This window comes from Prionailurus bengalensis, chromosome B3, assembly GCF_016509475.1.
Source record: "Prionailurus bengalensis isolate Pbe53 chromosome B3, Fcat_Pben_1.1_paternal_pri, whole genome shotgun sequence".
Lineage (NCBI taxonomy): Eukaryota > Metazoa > Chordata > Mammalia > Carnivora > Felidae > Prionailurus > Prionailurus bengalensis.
Window position 1 is genome coordinate 148,494,374 of NC_057355.1, and position 20,805 is coordinate 148,515,178.

A 20,805-nucleotide genomic window follows, 5' to 3' on the forward strand; every position below is an offset into this window, starting at 1 on the left:
TAGAGGGGAAAGAAGTTTCCCAGGCAAGATTTATTTCCTGCTCTCAGGGGGACAAAAAATGGCCACAGTTTCCTTAGACTAGCTGTTACTCAAGTGACTTTCCTCCAAATAAGCAATGTGACAAGATGACATACATTGGGTGCCATATTTTACTGGTCTTCATGTTACCATGTGGAATACCTATGTTGGGAATGAGCATTCTTGCCAGGCTCCTAATATGACAGGAAAAGCTTCAGTGTTTCACTGTTAAATATGCTGTCATGTGTGGGCTTTTCATCTATGGCCACGTTTTTATGGAGGTTATTTCTTTCTTTCCCTCAGTTGCTGAGATTTTTTAATAATGACAATTTGTTGAATTTTGTCTAGTTTTATATGTAACAATAGATGATGATATGATCAACAGATGTGACTGCATTGTCACATATGACCCTTTCATTGTGCTGTTGCATTCACTATGCTAGGAGTTTTGCATGTATGTCCATCTGAGATATTGGCCTTTAGTTTCTCTTCTTAAGGTGTCTTTCGATTTTGCAGCATAGTAAGGTTGGTCTTGTAGATGAATTGGGGCATATTCCTTTCTTTTCAGTTTTTGGTAAGAGTCTGGGAGGTATTGTAATTAAATCTCTTTTATATTTTGATACAATTCATGGATAAAGCCCTCTGTTAGTAAGCTGCCTTGTTTCTTTTGGGGTGGTGTATGATTAGATTATAGATTCACTCTTATTTGTTTTCATTCTGTCAATTTTCTATTTCTTCATATACAGTCTTGGGGATTGTATAACTCTAGAAATTACCTAGTTGCCTTTAGTTATCTAATAATTGGTCTATAATTCTCTAGGCATTTTCTGTTATTGTTTTCACTTCTTTGGTATCAGTTATGTCCCCTCCTTAATTCTGATTGTATTTGTTTGAGTTTTACCATTTTACTGGTAGAGATGCTTTTTAAATTTCATTTAGCTTTCCAGATATACACTTCAATTTGTTAATTTTTTGTATTATTACACTCTTTATTCCTTTTATCTGTTCTAATAATTTCTAATATTAGTTGAGTTAATAAAAATGCCAATGAATGTATCTGGGAAATTCTTATTTATATGGTACCACAAAGCACACAGAAGTGAGAAAACAATCCTGAGAAAGAAGAAGAAACCTGGAGACAGCACACATCCTTCTTTCTAAGTATATTGCAGAGGTACATTGTCTATAACACTGTGCTGCTGGCACAGAGTCAGACACACAGACCAGTGGAGCAGATTACAGAGACCAGAGTGAAATGTGTCTGGATGCAGTCAGCAAATCCTCCATGAGATTTCATAGAATTAAAATTAGAGAAAAATTGGCCTCTTTCACAAATGGTTTTGAATTCCAGTGAGTAAAATAATGACATTTGGTCCTTATCTTATACCATACGGGTATGTAGAACCCCATTCATCCCCTTCCCTGGAGTCTGGCATACCCACCTCATCAATTAGCTACTGAAGGTGAATCTAGAGACTGCACAGGAGAGTCTCAGGGACCCCCTCCCCTGCCAGGCTTCATCAGGTCTCCCCCAGACTCCACCAGCTGCACGTCACACAAGACATCTACAGATACAAGTCCGGAAAATGTCACACACACACTGTTTCTCTCACTCATATGCACTAACATAGTCAGTGTTTCTTGTTCACCATGAATTACTGTTTAAAATAGAACCAAGGAAAACCAAAGTGAACCCAAACTCCATGGTGAGATGTCTATGTTCTGTTCTGATCATTGAATGTGAACACTTAGGGGCTGGGGCTCTTCTCCCAGCTACAGTTTCAGGGATGGAGGTTTTAATCAGCATACAGATGTCCTTTGACTGTATAGTAAATTTTGCAATAGAATCCTCAATAAGCCAGTGACCCTTGGCAGGTGTAAGGGATGAGGCAGTGTTTGGTATCACAATATCTTTCAGGACATTGTGATTTATTAATTTGTGATTTTGCTGCAGTGATTATAGTACCCATGATAACCCTTATTTTCACATATGCACCCAAACACTTGAGGTAAGAATCCGTATACCACCATTGTACAGGTTAACAGATACACTGCAGCAGAGATGGAATGTGTGAGTGTCAAAGAGCATGTATGAGGTGAGAGTAGTCCCAGCATCTGGACCTGTGCTCCGCATTGGGGGACCCACCTGCCTCCTGAACCACATGCAGTACAAGTCTGGACATTCCAGTGAGGTTTTCAGGTTCATGACCTTCTAGAAGTCCCAGGAGAGTGATCGGTGGAAGCCAGTTCTATTCTGTCACAGAAATTGGAGAGTGAGAAGCCTCGACAGAGACTCACAGAGCTGATGGAGATGCCAGGGGTTTTCTACAAACACAAGTGGTCATTTACACATGAACTCTATGTGGACATCAATGGAAACCCTCAATATGGGGTCTCTGGGTGGTTCAGTTGGTTAAGTGTCCGATTTTGACTCAGGTCATGGTCTCACAGTTTATGCGTTTGAGCCTTGTGTCGGGCTCTGTGCTGACAGCTCAGAGCCTGGAGACTGCTTCATATTCTGATTCTGTGTCTCCTCTCTCTCTTCCCCTCCACCACTCATACTCTCTCTCCCTCTTAAAAATTAGTAAACATTAAAAAAGAAAGCCTCAATAAAGTTAAAATGGTTGAATTGTTGAAGGCAAATATGTTGAAGGCAAAACATCTGAGATCAGGAAGGGTGATGTTAATTAAAAATATTTCTTAATCTATGAAATGGAGATCATTATTCTTCTAAACTCTTGTTAATGTGAGAATTGTCAAGGATATATTTATCCCAGTGCCTGACCCTGGGGAATTTTGTGTATTCCCATTATCATGGATTATTCCAAACAGGGAGGAAACTTGTGTGTTTCCACAGCTTTTACAAACTCTTTGCTGTGTTCATGTCAGAAGAAGTGTGCAGAGCCTGGATCTGAAAACCCTCGAGAGGAGACCAGCCTTCAACCAATCTCTTGTCCTGGATCATGAGCTCCCTGGTCTCTGAGTTCCCCCTGGTGGTTGTGATTGCCCCCTCGTGGTCCCCGTGCTCCTGTTGTTTCACAGACCCCTGCAGAGATACAGTGACTCCTTTATTTCCCTACCCATTTATGCAACATGCAAGGGTGAGACCCTTCCATCATGAGCACTGCAGACCCTTCTGTTCACAGGATGTCTCCTCCCACATATTTCCCATCTTTGAACCCCTAACTCTGCTCCTTGCCTGTAAATATACAGTTATAGTTCCTTTAATCATTGGTGAGCAACAATCTTGAATAGTCATCCTTATCAGCTGGCAAGAGTCAGAAGAACTTTTCATTTGATAATCAAGAGAACAAAAGAAAGATTTTTGGGCTCAGAAATTCTACTTTCATGAAACTGGGATAAATGTGCTCAGCTTCAAACATGTACCACCTTCAAGAAAAAAGGAAGTGTAAATCCCAGAGACAAGTTGGAGTCTGAGATTCAGAGCATTCTGTCTTTGAACCTAATGGATTTCCCCGGATTGATAATCAAATTGTTTCTTGTTGGTGATGCACTTCTAAATTACACTGTATTTCTTCTGTCATAGGAATGTCAGTACCTGTTATGTTATGGTTACCATGCAGAAGCATTCAGAAGAACATGAATGGTTTTCTAGAAATGCAGGTCGGCGGATGGAGAGGGTTTCACCCCAGGATGGAAGGTACCACAGTCTCACCCTACCCAAGCTACATGGTTAGATTTGGGGTTTTAGAGGTAGTGAAATTTAGGTACATTTTGGACTTGACTTAATATTTAATGATTTGACATGTTGGAGGATTTGGGGGTGTGGTAATGTGAGTGTCATGTGGGATGGAGGTGAACTTTCCCTGACATCATTGTGGACTGTGGCCCACATTAGATTAATTGTGAGACATTGATATTACTGTCATGTGTATGAGTCTGGGGATGCAGTTCAGGACACAGATGGGCAGTCACAAAATGTTAATCTCGGAACTGAAGATGAGTGAGTGCGTCATGAAGACAGCACATCTTTGGGAGGGAATACCTTGAGAATTGTGGGATGAAACCCCTCATCACCAGGCACAGACACTTTCTTGCATGAAGTCCATGTCTCCCACTGGATCTGAGTATCTGACTGAACCCAGGTGGATATGCATGGATATCCCCAAAATGCTCTGAGGTGAAGAGAAACAGTAAGGAAAGAAACATGAAGAAAGACAGATAACAGCAAGGAAAGACACATAAAGGAGTCATTGCCATTGAGAGAAGACTTCTGGGGCTGACATGCATCCTGTTTACTGCAGCCTTGATTGGATGATGTTGGACACTAGCCAGTGGAGGTCGGGGGCAGCCCTACAAACTGGGCTCTGGGATGTAAGACCAGAACCATAGCCACCCTAAGCTGACTGTATTGTGCACAAGTGACATGACTCGGGAGGTCCCTCACCTGAGGGTAAAGAGAAGTTCCGGCCACCCCTGTGGCCCCTCCACCCTCTGAGGTCACTCCCTCCAGATGTTATACATTCACAGCTTCTATTGTATGTGAAATGTACCCTCTCTCAGTAAGATGATGGTCCACTGCTGGTTCTGGGAGGATCCGTCCTTGTGACCTTGTCTCTGGTATAAACCTCTTCTCTGTCTTCTAAAAACGAAAGCGAAGTTCCCCTTATGATGCAGCTAAAATCCGGTATTGTGCCCTCACTTGGTTCCAATTATTTTTTGGTGTAAAATACTCGTGAAATTGTCATCTGTTTGGAAATTCCCTTCAGAAGCAAGTACTGGAATACATGGGTGGTGTCAGGTGGTGTAGACCAGTGGAACACCACATGGTAAACATGCATCCTCAAGGCTGAGCTTGTTCCCTAGTGAGGAATGGGAAGTACAAGGAATGCCAGCTGACACTAGTCTGTGCTTCTTAAATACCCAACAGACCTGGGTGAACGGGTCTGGTCCAGGAGCAAGGACATCTACACACAGGCAATACATAGATGCCAGCTGTCTAGACAGACTGCCCATGAGATGTGGTCACAGAGGAGCTGGGAAGGGCAGCTGGGGTTTGAATTCCAACTCAAGTGGCACCAACATTGGGAATCATGGGTATGTTTGTTAATTAATGTCCACTACCAGTTAGGGATAAAATGGGTAAATGCAAGTAGTTAGACTCACTGCCCTAGATCCCATTATTTATGACCATGTGTAACAAAATTTGTCCATTTCCTTTTTCCCCCTGTGTTTTAATGTCTGAAGATTGTATTTATTTACATCTTTGTTAGTTAACATGTAGTGTAGTTTTAGTTTCAGGAATAAATTTTAGTGATTGATCACATACATTAACACCCAGTGCGGGCTCCTGGGAAGATGGCTGCATAGGAGGATGCTGGGCTCACCACACATCCTGCTGATCACTTAGATTCCACCTACACCTGCCTAAATAACCCAGGAAACTTCCAGAAGACTAGCAGAATGGAGTCTCTGGAGCCAAGTGCAGACGAGAGTCCCACGGAAGAGGGTAGGAAGGGCGGAGAGGTTGTGCGCACTCCACGAACTGGGGGTAAGGAGCCGTTCGGACAGGTGGCCCGCCAGCCAAGCAGAGCCCCCGAGTTTGGCTTGCAAAAGTGGAGGGGCCGGAAGAAGTGTGTTGGACCGCAAGCAGGACTTGACATCTGGAAGGTTATAAGCTAACAGCTCTGCTCGGAGAATGGGAGGGCTGGAGGACAACGGGAGGGAGAGTTATTGAGCCCAGACAACAGAGCTCAGCTTGCTGGGGAACAAAGGCTCCGCTGGCGCCATCTCACTCGCCCATCCCCCAGCCAAAATCCCAACGAGAACCAGTTCCTGACAGGGAACTTGCTTGTACCTCGCAAACACCCAATGCTGTGCTTCTGTGCATCCATCCCTCCAGAGGGTCTGACTCCCTCCCGGTGCCGCAGGTCCCCTACCGAAGTGGATCTCTGAAGGAAAAGCGAGGTGAGCCTGCCCCTCCCACCCCAATATACCTTGCCGATCTACCCCAGCTAATATACCAGATCTCCAGCACCACAAGCCTGGCAGTGTGCAAGTAGCCCAGATTGGCCATGCCACCCCACAATGAATCCCGCCCCTAGGAGAGGGGAAGAGAAGGCACACCAGTCTGACTGTGGCCCCAGCGGTGGGCTGGGGGCAGACATCAGGTCTGACTGCAGCTGGCCCATCAACGCGAGTTATTTAAGACAGCACAGGGGAAGTGCCCAGCAGCTCTGCACCACTCCAGGGACTATCCAAAATGACAAAATGGAAGAATTCCCCTCAGAAAAAAATGTCCAGGAAATAACAACAGCTAACGAACTGATCAAAAATGATTTAAACAATATAACAGAAAGTGAATTTAGAATAATAGTCATAAAATTAATCACTGGGCTTGGAAACAGTATAAAGGACAGCAGAGAATCTCTTGCTACAGAGATCAAGGGACAAAGGAACAGCCAGGGGTAGCTCAAAAATGCTATCGAGATACAAAATAAAATGGAGTCAACTATGGCTCAGATTGAAGAAGCAGAGAAGAGAATAGGTGAACTAGAAGACAAAATTATGGAAAAAGAGGAAGCTGAGAAAAAGAGAGATAAAAAAAATCCAGAAGTATGAGGGGAAAATTACAGTACAAAGTGATGCACTAAAGAGAAATAATATAAGCATAATTGGTATTCCAAAGGAAGAAAAGAGAGGGAAAGGTGCTGAAGGTGTACTTGAAGAAATAATAGCTGAGAACTTCCCTGATCTGGGGAGAAAAAAGGCATTGAAATCCAAGAGGCACAGAGAAATCCTTCAGACGTAACTTGAATCAATCTTCTGAACGACATATCATAGTGAAACTGGCAAAATACAAGGATAAAGAGAAAATTCTGAAAGCAGCTAGAGATAAACGTGCTCTAACATATAAAGGGAGACCTATAAGACTCATGACCAATCTCTCTACTGAAACCAGGCAGGCCAGAAAGAAATGGCAGGAGATCTTCTATGTGATGAACAGAAAAAATATGCAGCCGAGAATCCTTTATCCAGCAAGTCTGTCATTTAGAATAGAAGGAGAGAGAAAGGTCTTCCCAAACAAACAAAAACTGAAGGAATTCATCACCACTAAACCAGCCCTACAAGAGAGCCTAAGGGGGATCCTGTGAGACAAAGTACCAGACACATCGCTACAAGCATGAAACCTATGGACATCACAATGACTCTAAACCCATATCTTTCTATAATTACACTGAATGTAAATGGATTAAATGTGCCAACCAAAAGACATAAGGTATCAGAATGGATAAAAAAACAAGACCCATCTATTTGTTGTCTACAAGAGACTCATTTTAGACCTGAGGATACCTTCAGATTGAGAGTGAGGGGATGGAGAACTATTTATCATGCCACTGGAAGTCAAAAGAAAGCTGGAGTAGCCATACTTATATCAGACAAACTAGACTTTTGATTAAAGGCTGTAACAAGAGATGAAGAAGGGCATTATATAATAATCACAGAGTCTATCCATCAGGAAGAGCTAACAATTATAAATGTCTATGTGCCGAATACGGGGGCCCCCAAATATATAAAACAATAACAAACATAAGCAACCTTATTGATAAGAATGTGGTAATTGCAGGGGACTTTAACACCCCACTTACAGAAATGGATAGATCATCTAGACACATGGTCAATAAGGAAACAAGGGCCCTGAATGATACATTGGATCAGATGGACTTGACAGATATATTTAGAACTCTGCATCCCAAAGCAACAGAATATACTTTCTTCTCGAGTGCACATGGAACCTTCTCCAAGATAGATCACATACTGGGTCACAAAACAGCCCTTCATAAGTATACAAGAATTGAAATCATACCATGCATACTTTCAGACCACAATGCTATGAAGCTTGAAATCAACCACAGGAAAAAGTCTGGAAAACCTCCAAAAGCATGGAGGTTAAAGAACACCCTACTAGAGAATGAATGGGTCAACCAGGCAATTAGAGAAGAAATTAAAAAATATATGGAAACAAACGAAAATGAAAATACAACAATCCAAACGCTTTGGGATGCAGCAAAGGCAGCCCTGAGAGGAAAATACATTGCAATCCAGGCCTATCTCAAGAAACAAGAAAAATCCCAAATACAAAATCTAACAGCACACCTAAAGGAAATAGAAGCAGAACAGCAAAGGCAGCCTAGACCCAGCAGAAGAGAAATAATAAAGATCAGAGCAGAAATAAACAATATAGAATCTAAAAAAACTGTAGAGCAGATCAACGAAACCAAGAGTTGGTTTTTTGAAAAAATAAACAAAATCGATAAACCTCTAGCCAGGCTTCTCAAAAAGAAAAGGGAGATGACCCAAATAGATAAAATCATGAATGAAAATGGAATTATTACAACCAATCCTTCACAGATACAAGCAATTATCAGGGAATACTATGAAAAATTATATGCCAACAAACTGGACAACCTGGAAGAAATGGACAAATTCCTAAACAGCCACACACACTTCCAAAACTCAATCAGGAGGAAATAGCATGAGAAGACCCATAACCAGCAAAGAAATTGAATCAGTCATCAAAAATCTCCCAACAAATAAAAGTCCAGGACCAGATGGCTTCCCAGGGGAGTTCTACCAGACGTTTAAAGCAGAGATAATACCTATCCTTCTCAAGCTATTCCAAAAAATAGAAAGGGAAGGAAAACTTCCAGACTCATTCTATGAAACCAGTATTACTTTGATTCCTAAACCAGAGACTCAGTAAAACAAGATAACTACAGGCCAATATCCCTGATGAATATGGATGCAAAAATTCTCAATAAGATACTAGCAAATCGAATTCAACAGCATATAAAAAGAATTATTCACCATGATCAAGTGGGATTCATTCCTGGGATGCAGGGCTGGTTCAACATTCGCAAATCAATCAATGTGACACATCACATTAATAAAAGAAAAGATAAGAATCATATGATCCTGTCAATCGATGCAGAAAAGGCCTTTGTCAAAATTCAGCAATGTTTCTTAATAAAAACCCTTGAGAAAGTCGGGATAGAAGGAACATACTTAAAGATCATGAAAGCCATTTATGAAAAGCCCATGGCCAACATCATCCCCAATGGGGAAAAACTGAGACCTCTTTTCCTGAGATCAGGAACACGACAGGGATGTCCACTCTCACCGCTGTTGTTTAAAATAGTGTTGGAAGTTTTAGCATCAGCAATCAGACAAGAAAAGGAAATCAAAGGCATCAAAATTTGCAAAGATGTAGTTAAGCTTTCACTTTTTGCAGAAGACATGATATTATACATTGAAATTCTGATAGACTCCACCAGAAGTCTGCTAGAACTGATACTTGAATTTTGCAAAGTTGCAGGATAGAAAATCAATGTACAGAAATCAGTTGCATTCTTATACACTAATAATAAAGCAATAGAAAAACAAATAAAGAAACTGATCCCGTTCACAATTGCACCAAGAAACATAAAATACATAGGTATAAATCTAACCAAAGATGTAAAGGATCTGTATGCTGAAAAATATAGAAAGCTTATGAAGGTAATTGAAGAATATATAAGAAATGGAAAAGCATTCTGTGATCATGGATTGGAAGAATAAATATTGTCAAAATGTCAATACTACCCAAAGCTATCTACACATTCAATGCAATCCCAATCAAAATTGCACCAGCATTCTTCTCGAAACTAGAACAAGCAATCCTAAAATTCATATGGAACCACAAAAGGCCCCGAATAGCCAAAGTAATTTTGAAGAAGAAGACCAAAGCAGGAGGCATCACAATCCCAGACTTTAGCCTCTACTACAAAGCTGTCATCATCAAGACAGCATGGTATTGGCACAAAAACAGACACATAGACCAATGGAATAGGAGAGAAACCCCAGAAGTAGACCCACAAACATATGGCCAACTAATCTTTGACAAAGAAGGAAAGAATATCCAATGGAAAAAATACAGTCTCTTTAACAAATGGTGCTGGGAGAACTGGACAGCAACATGCATAAGATTGAAACTAGACCACTTTCTCACACCATTCACAAAAATAACCTCAAAATGGATAAAGGACCCAAATGTGAGACAGGAAACCATCAAAACCCTAGAGGAGAAAGCAGGAAAAGACCTCTCTGACCTCAGCCGTAGAAATTTCTTACTCGACACATCCCCAAAGGCAAGGGAATTAAAGGAAAAAATGACCTACTGGGACCTTATGAAGATAAAAACTTCTGCACAGCAAAGGAAACAACCAACAAAACTAAAAGGCAACCAACGTAATGGGAAAAGATATTTGCAAATGACATATTGGACAAGGGGCTAGTATCCAAAATCTACAAAGAGCTCACCAAACTCCACACCTGAAAAACAAATAACCCAGTGAAGAAATGGGCATAAAACATGAATAGGCACTTCTCTAAAGAAGACATTTCGATGGCCAACAGGCACATGAAAAGATGCTCAACATGGCTCTTCATCAGGGAAATACAAATCAAAACCACACTCAGATGTCACCTCACGCGAGTCAGAGTGCCCAAAATGAACAAATCAGGAGACTATAGATGCTGGAGAGTATGTGAAGAAACGGGAACCCTCTTGCACTGTTGGTGGGAATGCAAATTGGTGCAGCCACTCTGGAAAACAGTGTGGAGGTTCCTCAAAAAATTAAAAATAGACCTACTCTATGACCCATCAATATCACTGCTAGGAATTTACCCAGGGATACAGGAGTACTGATGCATAGGAGCACTTGTACCCCAATGTTTATAGCAGCACTCTCAATAATAGCCAAATTATGGAAAGAGCCCAAATATCCATCATCTGATGAATGGATAAAGAAATTGTGGTTTATATACACAATGGAGTACTACATGGCAATGAGAAGAATGAAATATGGCCCTTTGTAGCAACGTGGATGGTACTGGAGAGTGTTATGCTAAGTGAAATAAGCCATACAGAGAAAGACAGATACCATATGGTTTCACTCTTATGTGGATCCTGAGAAACTTAACAGAAACCCATGGGGGAGGGGAAGGAAAAAAAAAGAGGTTAGAGTGGGAGAGAGCCAAAGCATAAGAGACTTTTAAAAACTGAGAACAAACTGAGGGTTGATGGGGTGTGGGAGGGAGGAGAGGGTGGGTGATGGGTATTGAGGAGGGCACCTTTTGGGATGAGCACTGGGTGTTGTATGGAAATGAATTTGACAATAAACTTCATATGTTGAAAAGAAAAAAAACACCCAGTGCGCATCACAAGTGACCTACATAATCGCCATCACCCGTTACGCCATTTGAATCCGAATTTTTGTATCCGTTGTGTATATACCTTGTAGAGAAATTGGTTGGACATAAGGTAATTCTATTTTAATTTTTTAAACTCTTCTCCAGTGTGGTCACACCACTTTGCATTCCCACCAAGAGTATAGGCGGGTTCCTCTTTCTCCACATCCTTGCCAATATCTGTTGTTTCCTGAATTGTTAATTTTAGTCATTCTGACAGGTGCAGGTGGTATCTTATAATGGTTTTGAATTGTATTTCCCCAGTGATGAGTGATGTTGAGCATCTTTTCATGTGTGTCTTAGCCATCCAGATGTTTTCTTTGGAAAAATTGTCTACTCATGTCTTTTGACCATTCACTGGATATTTGTTCTTTTGTGTTTGTCAAGTTCTTATAGATTTTGGATACTAACTTTTACCACGTATGTCATTTTCAAATATCTTCACTCCTCTGTCAGTTTCCACTTAGTGTTGTTGATTGTTTCCTTCGCTGTGCAGAAGCTTTTTATCTTTATGAGGTCCCAATAGTTCATTTTTTGCTTTTGTTTTCCTTGCCTCTAGAGGCATGTCTATTAAGAAGTTGCCGAGGTCGGGGTCAAAGAGGTTTGTGCCTGTTTTCTCTTATAGATGTTGATGCTTTTTGGTCTTACATTTAGGTTTTTCATCCATTTGGAATATATTTTTGTGTTTGCTGTAGGAAAGTGTTCCAGATTCAACCTTCCTCATGTTTCTATCCAGTTTTCCCAGAACCATTTGGTGAACAGACTGTTCAGCAAATCTGGTTCTCTATTCTGTCCCATTCATGTATGTGTCTATTTTTGTGCCAGTACCATAATTTCTTGATGATTACAGCTTCGTAATACAGCTTGAAGTCTAGAATTGTGATATCTCCAGCTTTGGATTTCTTTTTTTTTTTTAATGAAATTTATTGACAAATTGGTTTCCATACAACACCCAGTGCTCATCCCAAAAGGTGCCCTCCTCAATAACCATCACCCACCCTCTCCTCCCTCCCACACCCCATCAACCCTCAGTTTGTTCTCAGTTTTTAACAGTCTCTTATGCTTTGGCTCTCTCCCATTCTAACCTCTTTTTTTTTTTCCTTCCCCTCCCCCATGGGTTCCTGTTAAGTTTCTCAGGATCCACATAAGAGTGAAACCATATGGTATCTGTCTTTCTCTGTATGGCTTATTTCACTTAGCATCACACTCTCCAGTTCCATCCACGTTGCTACAAAAGGCCATATTTCATTTTTTCTCATTGCCACGTAATATTCCATTGTGTATATAAACCACAATTTCTTTATCCATTCATCAGTTGATGGACATTTAGGCTCTTTCCATAATTTGGCTATTGTTGAGAGTGCTGCTATGAACATTGGGGTACAAGTGGCCCTATGCATCAGTACTCCTGTATCCCTTGGATAAATTCCTAGCAGTGCTATTGCTGGGTCATAGGGTAGGTCTATTTTTAATTTTCTGAGGAACCTCCATACTGCTTTCCAGAGCAGCTGCACCAATTTGCATTCCCACCAACAGTGCAAGAGGGTTCCCGTTTCTCCAAATCCTCTCCAGCATCTATAGTCTCCTGATTTGTTCATTTTGGCCACTCTGACTGGCGTGAGGTGATACCTGAGTGTGGTTTTGATTTGTATTTCCCTGATAAGGAGCGACGCTGAACATCTTTTCATGTGCCTGTTGGCCATCCGGATGTCTTCTTTAGAGAAGTGTCTATTCATGTTTTCTGCCCATTTCTTCACTGGGTTATTTGTTTTTCGGGTGTGGAGTTTGGTGAGCTCTTTATAGATTTTGGATACTAGCCCTTTGTCCGATATGTCATTTGCAAATATCTTTTCCCATTCCGTTGGTTGCCTTTTAGTTTTGTTGGTTGTTTCCTTTGCTGTGCAGAAGCTTTTTATCTTCATAAGGTCCCAGTAATTCACTTTTGCTTTTAATTCCCTTGCCTTTGGGGATGTGTCGAGTAAGAGATTGCTACGGCTGAGGTCAGAGAGGTCTTTTCCTGCTTTCTCCTCTAAGGTTTTGATGGTTTCCTGTCTCACATTTAGGTCCTTTATCCATTTTGAGTTTATTTTTGTGAATGGTGTGAGAAAGTGGTCTAGTTTCAACCTTCTGCATGTTGCTGTCCAGTTCTCCCAGCACCATTTGTTAAAGAGGCTGTCTTTTTTCCATTGGATGTTCTTTCCTGCTTTGTCAAAGATGAGTTGGCCATACGTTTGTGGGTCTAGTTCTGGGGTTTCTATTCTATTCCATTGGTCTATGTGTCTGTTTTGGTGCCAATACCATGCTGTCTTGATGATGACAGCTTTGTAGTAGAGGCTAAAGTCTGGGATTGTGATGCCTCCTGCTTTGGTCTTCTTCTTCAAAATTCCTTTGGCTATTTGGGGCCTTTTGTGGTTCCATATGAATTTTAGGATTGCTTGTTCTAGTTTCGAGAAGAATGCTGGTGCAATTTTGATTGGGATTGCATTGAATGTGTAGATAGCTTTGGGTAGTATTGACATTTTGACAATATTTATTCTTCCAATCCATGAGCAGGGAATGTCTTTCCATTTCTTTAAATCTTCTTCAATTTCCTTCATAAGCTTTCTATAGTTTTCAGCATACAGATCCTTTACATCTTTGGTTAGATTTATTCCTAGGTATTTTATGCTTCTTGGTGCAATTGTGAATGGGATCAGTTTCTTTATTTGTCTTTCTGTTGCTTCATTGTTAGTGTATAAGAATGCAACTGATTTCTGTACATTGATTTTGTATCCTGCAACTTTGCTGAATTCATGTATCAGTTCTAGCAGACTTTTGGTGGAGTCTATCGGATTTTCCATGTATAATATCATGTCATCTGCAAAAAGCGAAAGCTTGACTTCATCTTTGCCAATTTTGATGCCTTTGATTTCCTTTTGTTGTCTGATTGCTGATGCTAGAACTTCCAGCACTATGTTAAACAGCAGCGGTGAGAGTGGGCATCCTTGTCGTGTTCCTGATCTCAGGGAAAAAGCTCTCAGTTTTTCCCCGTTGAGGATGATGTTAGCTGTGGGCTTTTCATAAATGGCTTTTATGATCTTTAAGTATGTTCCTTCTATCCCGACTTTCTCAAGGGTTTTTATTAAGAAAGGGTGCTGGATTTTGTCGAAGGCCTTTTCTGCATCGATTGACAGGATCATATGGTTCTTCTCTTTTTTTTTGTTAATGTGATGTATCACGTTGATTGATTTGCGAATGTTGAACCAGCCCTGCATCCCAGGAATGAATCCCACTTGATCATGGTGAATAATTCTTTTTATATGCCGTTGAATTCGATTTGCTAGTATCTTATTGAGAATTTTTGCATCCATATTCATCAGGGATATTGGCCTGTAGTTCTCTTTTTTTACTGGGTCTCTGTCTGGTTTAGGAATCAAAGTAATACTGGCTTCATAGAATGAGTCTGGAAGTTTTCCTTCCCTTTCTATTTCTTGGAATAGCTTGAGAAGGATAGGTATTATCTCTGCTTTAAACGTCTGGTAGAACTCCCCTGGGAAGCCATCTGGTCCTGGACTCTTATTTGTTGGGAGATTTTTGATAACCGATTCAATTTCTTCGCTGGTTATGGGTCTGTTCAAGCTTTCTATTTCCTCCTGATTGAGTTTTGGAAGAGTGTGGGTGTTCAGGAATTTGTCCATTTCTTCCAGGTTGTCCAATTTGTTGGCATATAATTTTTCATAGTATTCCCTGATAATTGTTTGTATCTCTGAGGGATTGGTTGTAATAATTCCATTTTCATTCATGATTTTATCTATTTGGGTCATCTCCCTTTTCTTTTTGAGAAGCCTGGCTAGAGGTTTGTCAATTTTGTTTATTTTTTCAAAAAACCAACTCTTGGTTTCGTTGATCTGCTCTACAGTTTTTTTAGATTCTATATTGTTTATTTCTGCTCTGATCTTTATTATTTCTCTTCTTCTGCTGGGTTTAGGCTGCCTTTGCTGTTCTGCTTCTAGTTCCTTTAGGTGTGCTGTTAGATTTTGTATTTGGGATTTTTCTTGTTTCTTGAGATAGGCCTGGATTGCAATGTATTTTCCTCTCAGGACTGCCTTTGCTGCGTCCCAAAGCGTTTGGATTGTTGTATTTTCATTTTCGTTTGTTTCCATATATTTTTTAATTTCTTCTCTAATTGCCTGGTTGACCCACTCATTCGTTAGTAGGGTGTTCTTTAACCTCCATGCTTTTGGAGGTTTTCCAGACTTTTTTCTGTGGTTGATTTCAAGCTTCATAGCATTGTGGTCTGAAAGTAAGCATGGTATAATTTCAATTCTTGTAAACTTATGAAGGGCTGTTTTGTGACCCAGTATATGATCTATCTTGGAGAATGTTCCATGTGCACTCGAGAAGAAAGTATATTCTGTTGCTTTGGGATGCAGAGTTCTAAATATATCTGTCAAGTCCATCTGATCCAATGTCTCATTCAGGGCCCTTGTTTCTTTATTGACCGTGTGTCTAGATGATCTATCCATTTCTGTAAGTGGGGTGTTAAAGTCCCCTGCAATTACCACATTCTTATCAATAAGGTTGCTTATGTTTATGAGTAATTGTTTTATATATTTGGGGGCTCCGGTATTCGGCGCATAGACATTTATAATTGTTAGCTCTTCCTGATGGATAGACCCTGTAACTATTATATAATGTCCTTCTTCATCTCTTGTTACAGCCTTTAATTTAAAGTCTAGTTTGTCTGATATAAGTATGGCTACTCCAGCTTTCTTTTGGCTTCCAGTCGCATGATAAATAGTTCTCCATCCCCTCACTCTCAATCTAAAGGTGTCCTCAGGTCTAAAATGAGTCTCTTGTAGACAGCAAATAGATGGGTCTTGTTTTTTTATCCATTCTGATACCCTATGTCTTTTGGTTGTCCATTTACATTCAGTGTTATTATAGAAAGATACGGGTTTAGAGTCATTGTGATGTCTGTATGTTTTATGCTTGTAGTGATGTCTCTGGGACTTTGTCTCACAGGGTCCCCCTTAGGATCTCTTGTAGGGCTGGTTTAGTGGTGACAAATTCCTTCAGTTTTTGTTTGTTTGGGAAGACCTTTATCTCTCCTTCTATTCTAAATGACAGACTTGCTGGATAAAGGATTCTTGGCTGCATATTTTTTCTGTCTAGCACCCTGAAAATCTCGTGCCAATTCTTTCTGGCCTGCCAAGTTTCAAAAGAGAGATCAGTCACGAGTCTTATAGGTCTCCCTTTATATGTGAGGGCACGTTTACCCCTTGCTGCTTTCAGAATTTTCTCTTTATCCTTGTATTTTGCCAGTTTCACTATGATATGTCGTGCAGAAGATCGATTCAAGTTACGTCTGAAGGGAGTTCTCTGTGCCTCTTGGATTTCAATGCCTTTTTCCTTCCCCAGTTCAGGGAAGTTCTCAGCTATGATTTCTTCAAGTACCCCTTCAGCACCTTTCCCTCTCTCTTCCTCCTCTGGGATACCAATTATGCGTATATTATTTCTTTTTAGTGTATCACTTAGTTCTCTAATTTTCCCCTCATACTCCTGGATTTTTTTATCTCTCTTTTTCTCAGCTTCCTCTTTTTCCATAACTTTATCTTCTAGTTCACCTATTCTCTCCTCTGCCTCTTCAAGCCGAGCTGTGGTGGTTTCCATTTTGTTATGCATTTCGTTTAAAGCGTTTTTCAGCTCCTCGTGACTGTTCCTTAGTCCCTTGATCTCTGTAGCAAGAGATTCTCTGCTGTCCTGTATACTGTTTTCAAGCCCAGCGATTAATTTTATGACTATTATTCTAAATTCACTTTCTGTTATATTATTTAAATCCTTTTTGATCAGCTCATTAGCTGTTGTTATTTCCTGGAGATTCTTCTGAGGGGAATTCTTCCGCTTGGTCATTTTGGATAGTCCCTGGCGTGGTGAGGACCTGCAGGGCACTTCCCCTGTGCTGTGGTGTATAACTGGAGTTGGTGGGCGGGGCCACAGTCCGACCTGATGTCTGCCCCCAGCCCACCGCTGGGGCCACAGTCAGACTGGTGTGTTCCTTCTCTTCCCCTCTCCTAGGGGCGAGATTCACTGTGGGGTGGTGTGGCTCGTCTGGGCTACTTGCACCCTGCCAGGCTTGTGATGCTGGGGATCTGGCGTATTAGCTGGGGTGGGTAGGCAAGGTGCAAGGGGGCAGGAGGGACAGGCTTAGATCGCTTCTCCTTAGGTGATCCACTTCAGGAGGGGCCCTGTGGCAGCGGGAGGGAGTCAGATCCGCTGCCGGAGGTTTGGCTCCGCAGAAGCGCAGAGTTAGGTGTTTGCGTGGAGCGAGCAAGTTCCCTGGCAGGAACTGGTTCTCTTTGGGATTTTGGCTGGGGGATGGGCGGGGGAGATGGCACTGGCGAGCGCCTTTGTTCCCCACCAAACTGAGCTCTGTTGTCAGGGGGCTCAGCAGCTCTCCCTCCCTTTGTCCTCCAGCCTTCCCGCTTTCCAAGCAGAGCTGTTAACTTATGACCTCCCAGACGCTAAGTCACGCTTGTTGTGGGAACACAGTCCTTCAGGCCCCTCCGCTTTTGCAAGCCAGACTCGGGGGCTCTGCTTGGCCTGCGAGCCGCCCCTCCGCCCCGGCTCCCTCCTGCCAGTCCGTGGAGCTCGCACCGCCTCGCCGCCCTTCCTACCCTCTTCCGTGGGCCTCTCATCTGCGTTTGGCTCCGGCGACTCAGTTCTGCTAATCCTCTGGTGGTTTTCTGGGTTATTTAGGCAGGTGTAGATGGAATCTAAGTGATCAGCAGGACGTGCGGTGAGCCCAGCGTCCTCCTAACTGGATTTCTTTTTCAACATTGCTCTCCCTATTTGGAGTTTTCTGGTTTTATAAAAATTTTTTAATTCTTTGTTCTTTTTTTGTGAAGAATGTTGGTATTATTCTGGTAAGGATCACATTGAATGTGTAGAATGCTTTGGGTAGTATTGATATTTTAATAATATTTGTTTCCCAATCCATGACCATGGAATGCTCTTCCTTTGTGTCTTGTGTAATTTTCTTCATATGCATTCTGTAGTTTTTAGCATACAGATCTCTAACATCTTTGGTTAGGTTTATTCCTAGGTATGTTATGATTTTTGGTGCAATTGTAAATGGGACTGATTCCTTAAAGCCTCTCTTTTCTGCTTCATTTTTGGTGTATGTATATAGTGCCAGTTACTTGATGTGTTTTGTATCCTACAAATTTTCTGAATTTTGTATCAGCCCTAGAAGTCTTTTGGTGGAACCTTTTGGATTTTCCACATAGAGTATCATGTAATCTGCAAAGAGTGAAAGTTTGACTTACTCCTTTCAAATGTCTATGCGTTTTATTTCTTTTCATTGTTTGATTGCAGAGGCTAAGCCTTCTAGTACTACGTTGAACAAAAGTAGTGACAGTGGATATCCCTGTCATGTCCCTGACCATATGTGGAGAGCACTCGGTGTTTCCCCATTGAGGATGATGTTAACAGTGCGTGTTCTGTATATGGCCTTTATGTTGTTGAAGAATTTTCCATCTATCTTTACTTGCTTGATGGTTTTTATCAAGAAAAGATAGTGTAGTTTATCAAATGATTCTCTGCATTTATTGAAAGGATCATTTGGGTCTTATATTATTATTGATATGGTGTATAACTTTGATTGATTGTTAATATTGATCCATCCTTGCACCCCAGGAATAAATCCGACTTCATCCTGGTAAATGACTCTTTTAATATACTGTTGGATTCAATTTCTAAGTATGTTGTTGATAATTTTTGCATTCATGTTCACCTGGGCAATTGGTCTGTAATTCTCCTTTTCTAATTATTCCTGTTGAAATTTTGGTAGTTTACATGTTTCTAGGAATTTATTCATTTCTTCCAGATGGCCTAATTGGTTGGTATATAGGTTTTCATCATATTCTCTTATAATTGATTGTATTTCTGGTGTTGGTTGTGATCTGTCCCATGAAATTCATGATTTTGTCTCTTTGGGTCCTTTTTCTTTTCTGTTTGAAATCTGGTCCAGGAACTTCAATTTTATTCATTCTTTCAGAAAGCAACCTAAAAGTTTTGTTGATCTGTTCCACTGTTTTTGTTTATTTCTGTGCCATTTATAGGTACTCTATGATTATTTACCCTCCTCCTCTGTCTTTAGGCTTCCTTTGCTCTTCCTTTTCTAGCTTCTTTAGGTGTAAAGTGGTTGTGTGTTTAAAATTGTATTTTTATTGTGTTAGGCCTGTACTGCTATATATTTCCATCTTAAATGTGCTTTTTCTGCATCCCACAGGATTTGGACTGTCAACGCTAACATTTTCATTTGCTTCCATGTATTTTTATTTCTTCTTTAGTTTCCTGGTTAACCGCTTTATTCTTCAGTACGATGGTCTTTTACTCCAACTATTACTGGTGTTTCCAAATTTTTCCCTTGTGGTTGACTCCAAGTTTCATAGTGTTTTGATCTGAAAATATGCATGCCATAGTCTCAATCTTTTTGCACTTGTAGGGGCTGATTTATGACCCCGTGTCTGATCTATTCTGGAGAACGTTCCATGTGCACTCGACAAGAATGTATTCTGCTGCTTTAAGATGGAATGTTTTGAATATATCTGTTAAGTCCATCTGGATGTATGTCATTCAAAGCCATTATTTCCTTCTTGATTTTCTTCTTATACGATCTATTCATTGTTGTAAGTGGGGTGTCCCCTACTTACAATGAAAGTCCCCTACTACTAGTGTATTATTATCAATGAGTTTTTTTATGTCATTAATTGCTTTACATATTTCAGTGCCCCAATTTGTGGTCATAAATATTTACAGTTGTTAGTGCTTCTTGTTGGATAGATCACTTTATGATATAATGCCCGTCTTCATCTCTTTTTGCAGTCTTTGTATTTTAAATCTAGGTTGCCTGATATGAATATGGTACTACAGCTTTCTTTTTATGTCCAGTAGCATGATAAATTGTTCTGCAACCCCTCACTTTCAATCAACAGGTATCTCTAGGTCTCAAAGGAGTCTTTTACAGGCAGAATATACATGGATCTTGTTTTTTCTTTTTTACCCATTCTGATACCCTGTGTCTTTTGACTGGACTTTTTAGTTCATTTCCATTCACAGTGATTACTGAAAGATATGATATTAGTGTAATTGTTATCACAATGTTTCTGTAAAGTAATTTTTTTCTGGAGATTTTCTCTGTTCCTTTCTAGTGTTTGTTGCTTTTGGTCTTTCTTTTGCACTCAAAGAGTCCCTTTAGTATTTCTTGCAGGGTTGGATTAGGGGTCACAGACTCCTTTAGATTTTGTTTGTCTGGGAAGCTCTTTATCTCTCCTTCTTCTCAATGACAAACTTCCTGGATAAAGTATTCTTGCCTGCCTATTATTTTCCCATTCTCTTGCTGCTTTTAGGAGTTTTCCTTTATCTCTATATTATGTCAATTTTCTATGATTTATCTTGGTAATGGCCTGCTTTTGTTGATTTTGATAGGAGTTATCTATGCCTTCTGTATTTGGATGCTCATTTCCTTCCTTGGGTTAGGGCAACTTTCAGCTA